The sequence below is a fragment of the Oratosquilla oratoria genome, chromosome 12, assembly GCF_046742065.1.
Source record: "Oratosquilla oratoria isolate Oo_2021 chromosome 12, ASM4674206v1, whole genome shotgun sequence".
In the NCBI taxonomy this organism is placed as follows: domain Eukaryota; kingdom Metazoa; phylum Arthropoda; class Malacostraca; order Stomatopoda; family Squillidae; genus Oratosquilla; species Oratosquilla oratoria.
The window spans coordinates 6936036-6942530 of record NC_134788.1 but is presented as its reverse complement, the minus strand read 5'-3'; positions in this window follow the sequence as shown (position 1 = coordinate 6942530).

The following is a 6495-nucleotide window of genomic DNA, read 5'->3' as shown; positions in this document are numbered from 1 at the left end:
TTACGATAATGATGACATTACTAATAATAATAATAATAATAATATAATAATAATAATAATAATAATAATAATAATAATAATAATAATAATGATAATAATATTAATAATAATAATAATAATAATAATAATAATAATAACAATAATGATGATAACAATAATAATAATGATAATAATGATAATAATAATAATAATAATAATAATGATAATAATAATAATAATAATAATAATAATAATAATAATAATAATAATAATAATAATAATAATAATAATATCATTATTACTATTATTATTACAATTATTACTTTTATTACTATTATTATTACCATTATCATTATTACTATTATCATTATCATAATTACTATTATTACTGTTATTATTACCATTATCATTATTACTATTATTATCATTATTGTTATTATCATAATTGTTATTATCTTATTATTATTATTCTTAATATCATTATTAAAAACATCATCATCGTAAATATTAGTAAACTTCCCCATTAATACAGAGACTAAACACAATAAGAAAAAAACTAAATTGCCTAGGTGATCACTGAAATATCCTGCGTACTCCCACTCACGCAGGAATTTCTCGTAATCATATGTAAACGGCCAAATCGTCGTATGTGCACTGTTCTGCCAGCGACCATAACCCACCTACCTCCAGTTCCATCACAACAGTCCTCACGAGCGCATGCTACCCACCGACCACACTCTCTCTCTCTCTCTCTCACTCACTCTCTCTCGTTATTCCTCGACTTCCTCCTTCGTCGGTATCACTCCGAGTGAACAAAGAAGAGAAAGTAGGACTCTCCGAGACGGCAACGCTTCCCCGCACCACGAGATCCGTTATCCTCCCGCCAACCAGCGCGGTGACGTCACCAATTCACCACCAATGGAAAACGGACCTACCCCACCACCCTAAACCCCCCACACACATCAGGACTACCAAATTTGTTTCATCTGAGATCATTCTTGAGGGAGTTTGGGAGGCAGGTCCCTAGACTGTTGTTTGCAATCACTGAGGTGTAAAGCTATAGGTTATGATAAGTGGGACAGACCACGCTAGGTTGGGTTAGGTCAGGTTAGATTAGGCTAGGTAAGGTCTGGTTATGTTATATTTGGTTAGGTTAGGTCAGGTAAGGTAAGATTTAACTAGATTAGGTAAGGTTGGAATAGGTTATGTGATGTTAAGTTGATTTAGGTTATGTTAGGTAAAGATAAGTTTAAATCAGATTAGGTTTAGGCCTATGGCTTCGGCAGATGGGAAAAGATGGCAGACAATGTCAAGAATCGAGTTGGCACGGATGACCAGCTGGGGATATGATCAACCACTGGAACGTGTGTGTGTGTGTGTGTGTGTGTGTGTGTTCACTTGTATTCACTTGGTCTTTGGATCACGTGTTGGACTCGTGATCGACAGCTATTTCCCTCCTGGAAGAGAGCTCAGAGCTCGTAGGTCCGATCTATGGGTAATGCTATGACCTTGCACACACACACATCCCCAACTCCCCGCCCACGAGAGTTGGAGTAACACCCCTCAGCGCTGCGATACTGATATTATTTCAGCCCCGGGCGAGGATCGAACCCGGACCTCCGTAGTGGCAGGCCAGAGCTCTAACCACAGCGCCATGTGTGTGTGTGTGTGTGTGTGTGTGTGTGTGTGTGTGTGTGTGTGTGTGTGTGTGTGTGTGTGTGTGTGTGTGTGTGTGTGTGTGATTCACCATGCTCTTGGATCACGTGTTGGACTCGTGATCGACAGCTATTTCCCTCACAGAAGAGAGCTCAGAGTTCATATATGACCGATCTATGGATAATGCTGTGACCTTACACGCACACACCCAACTCCCCGTCCACGAGAGTTGGAGTAACGATACTGAAATTATTTCAGCCTTGGATGGGATTCCAATCCGGACCGCCGTAGTGGCGGCCGGGAATTCTACCAGCCGCGCCATCGAGTTGTATCTGTGTGTTTACCTTATTGTGTTTACCTAATTGTAGTATACAAGAAACAACGTTCTTGAGGTCTCGTCCCTTATTTGACAATTTATCATACCTTGTTTCACATACGCGTATGGTTCCAACTTGGGGTATATCCTACCCATTCAACTCCGATGACAAGATTCTTGTCATTTGGTCAAACAAAACAAAAAACTCATAAAACGCCAAAATGTTTGATCAAACACCAGAAAAATATGACGTCAGTCCGAGCGAAGCGAGGACTGACGTCATATTTTTCTGGTGTTTGATCAAACATTTTGGCGTTTTATGAGTTTTTTGTTTTGTTTGACCAAATGACAAGAATCTTGTCATCGGAGTTGAATGGGTTAATATCTAATTATCATATCTAGATATTAATTCATATAGTGTTTCACCTCTAGCTGTACCACCTAAGTTATTTCGAGTAATTATGTATCTGTATGGAAATGTGTATTTCTTTACATTCTTTAGGTAATTAGTCTTTCTCAATTTAATCTCATGACCTCTTTGTAGTCTATTATTATAGCGACCCGAATAGAGTAATTACATCACCTCTTTCTCTTCGACCTTTCAACGTTGGTAAACCCAGTGCTTTTAGTCTTTCCTCATATAGTTTATCTGAGGAGTGATTAAAAGCACTGGATCTGTGTGTGTGTGTGTGTGTGTGTGTGTGTGTGTGTGTGTGTGTGTGTGTGTGTGTGTGTGTGTGTGTGTGTGTGTGTGTGTGTGTGATTCACCTTGGTCTTTGGATCACGTGCTGGACTCGTGATCGACAGCTATTTCCCTCCCGGAAGAGAGCTCAGAGCCCGTATGACCGATCTATGGGTAATGCTGTGACCTCACACGCACACACACCCCTAACTCCCCGTCCACGAGAATTGGAGTAACGACTCGAAGCGCAGCGATACTGAAATAATTTCAGCCCTGGGCAGGATTCGAACCAGGTACCACTGGTACCGACATACTGACAGTCTGGGACTCTACCAACCGTGTGTGTGTGTGCGTATGTGTGTGTGTGTGTGTATTCACCTCGGATCTGCTGCAGCCTCCTTTTCGAGACAGCCAGACACCACCCTACGGCAGTGAGCTCAGAGCTCATTATTAGCAGATCTCTGGGTAGGTGTGTGTGTGTGTGTGTGTGTGTGTGTGTGTGTGTGTGTGTGTGTGTGTGTGTGTGTGTGTGTGTGTGTGTGTGTGTGTGAATTGTTTTAATCGTTGCTATAATCCTAAAAAGTGATACTTATTGTACTACACATCTTCCTTTACTATATAAAGAACATGAAAAATTCAAATAGCACATAGATGGGAAATGAGAGAGAGAGAGAGAGAGAGAGAGAGAGAGAGAACGGGCACCTTAGAGCGTTGTTCAAAGTTGGCTTTGAACTAAAAAAAAAAAAAAAAAATCCTCTTGTCTATTGCCTTTGCCTCCTGTGCAACAGAATCACAAACTTCCGTCCAGAGAACTCTTTTCTGATTAATTGTCTTTCTTTTGTGTCTTCCAGTCAGTCGTCCATTCCACGTTTCCACCTTCGTCTATCTCTTTCTCTTGTATCTATGTTTAGCTATAATATACCCAGTTCTCTTTTTCACGGGATTATTCAAACCTTTACAAACCTGAAGTTTTTCAAAGCCAGAGTCGAATCTGTTGTCGTAAATCAAAGGGAAAAAAAATTGGAATGCAGATTGCATGATAGACAAGCCAAAGTGTTTGCATGAGGACCCTTTGTTGCCTACCATTTTCCATAACTTAGTAGTTGCTGGTAATGAGCTCACCATTTTCTTTCTTCTAGACATAGAGTTTGTTTGAGATTATTAACCCATTCAACTCCGATGACAAGATGTCTTATCATTTGGTCAAATAAAACAAAAAATCATAAAACACCAAAATGTTTGATCAAACACCAGAAAAATATGACGTCAGTCCTCGCTTCGCTGCGAGCGAAGCGAGGATTGACGTCATATTTTTCTGGTGTTTGATCAAACATTTTGGTGTTTTATGATTTTTTGTTTTATTTGACCAAATGATAAGACATCTTGTCATCGGAGTTGAATGGGTTAAGGTGTTTTTTTTTTCTTCTTCTTCTTCTTCCTCAGAAGAATGGTATCATCTACATACATATTCAGATAACTATTAATATAAGGACGTGTTTAGTGAACACAATGGCTGGTCTATTCATTCTGATTTGGTGATGATTCATTCGAAGCATCAGTCATCCCGTCAGACTAAAGAATAGAGAGAGAGAGAGAGAGAGAGAGAGAGAGAGAGAGAGAGAGAGAGAGAGAGAGAGAGAGAGAGAGAGAGAGAGAGAGAGAGAGAGAGAGAGAGAGAGAGAGAGAGAGAGAGAGAAAGAGAGAGAATACATCTATGAACTGTAGAGCAAAATATGAGTTTAATTCACTACACAGGAAGATGCAGGTACACACCTCAATAGTAAAAAGTCCTGCCAGGTAACACAAGGAAATAAGATTGCTCGACACTTCCCTGTGTACAGTCAGTGTCTTGTAACAAAGACGTAGAAAACGGCCACGGTGCAATTTTGTCGCGAACGAGCACACGAAAACTCTTTGTTTACTTTTGATACGCGGCGGAAGTCTTTACAATTGCATACGAGTTTAAACTCTTTCAGCATTAAAACCCATTAAACTCCGATGACGAGATTCTTGTCATTTGGTCAAATAAAACAAAAAATCATAAAACACCAAAATGTTTGATCAAACACCAGAAAAATATGACGTCAGTCCTCGCTTCGCTCGCGAGCGAAGCGAGGACTGACGTCATATTTTTCTGGTGTTTGATCCAACATTTTGGTGTTTTATGATTTTTTGTTTTATTTGACCAAATGACAAGAATCTTGTCATCGGAGTTTAATGGGTTAAGTGATCGGAAGCCTTCCCCGGACGCCCTAGTTCAGGTGACAGTCGAAGTGTCTGTCCTGAGTATTGGTTAGACGGTCCTGTTCCAGTGAGTTCCCATTTCCAACAAGAATCGGGGCGTGGATTGAAACCTGGTGGGTGACCCTGGGGTTGGCCATCTCTTCCACAGAAGCTCAGGACCTGTGAGAGGAGAGACCAGTCGGTACTTTGTTCCTGAAGCCAATAGCTAACAAGGGCCCCACAACAACCATTCGGCATCAATCCTCCCGTGGAGGATGAGCACTTTCTACTACCCCCAGCCCGACATACATCTACACAAACATCACTACATTTATCACACCACACTTACTTCTTTTTATTAATATTCAGCATTGATTACTATGGAAATAAACCGTTTATAAGAGTTTACATGTAGATTTACTGGGCATCAACTCAATTTTGAGAAAAATATTTGCCTGCCAAGGGGCCTTAAAGGGTTCTTGTACCGCCTTGCTAGAGTACTCTTGAAAGCCCTGCAGAAATTATTCAGAAACAACAATGCACATTTTTTTAATACCTATCCTGATTTACGTCTAGCAATCATATTCAGCCAAGGCTCACTTTCTGAAACTTTTGAATTCATCCCGAACTTTCTGTGTGAACGATCCTGAAACTTGTTGCCATGTTTTTTGTGTAGTTGCAGTGTAGTGTAGATTAATTTTACATTACCACCCCGAACCTAAATGCAACATCTGATACCTGAATTGCAAATATTCTTTCTTAGAAAATATATGAGACATTAAAAAAACAGCGTGCATTGTTGAGGGTCACAGGCACAAGTGTCTTAAAGAATAAATACAACTTAAACAAGACCAAGATTTTATTAAAATCTCGCGCCGAGCAGTGGGTATCGTTACTGCCTCGTCACGCGGAAGATCCGGATTCGACCCCCGGTCTGTGTAAAGCAGTTTCATGGATTTCCAGTCCCTCTGCACTACAGTGGTCACCAGAGGTGCGGTAGATCAGTGTCGTAAATGTATATTAGCACTAAATCAGTATGGTCAATCTGAATACACATATTTCAGGCTTCATTCACAACCACAGTTATTCCAACATACCAGAACTTCATATGCACCATACACACAACCATACCAAGCCAGATTAAGCTGACCGTAATGAGGCACAGCGTCTGTATCGTCCCTCAGTGGTAGGCCAGTCCCACAGTGGACCATTAACACTGAACTACACAAACACGTAGACCCATCAATCTCTTGATCTCACTACTAATACGCGTATTATCTGTAAACTAACCTTTCACCGAAAGTCTGAATGCAGAGAGCAAGACACTGACACCTTATTGTAGTACTTGTACTTCAGCCGGCTTAATATGGTTGTATGAATGGTGATAATTGCAGGTGATTTTTTTGTATGTTGTAATGGCTGTGGTTGTGAGTAAAGTCTGAAATATGTATAATCATCTCGCCCAACTGATGAGGTGTTAACACATACATTTGAGATACTGAATTACCACACCCTTTGTATCCGTCGTTGTGGAAGGTCATGAAATTGTTTTAAATTGACCGTGATTCGAAACACTACCCACTGCTCCACGCAACACCCTTCCATTCATTCTGACGCATTCAGTAAAATCAGCAAAGAA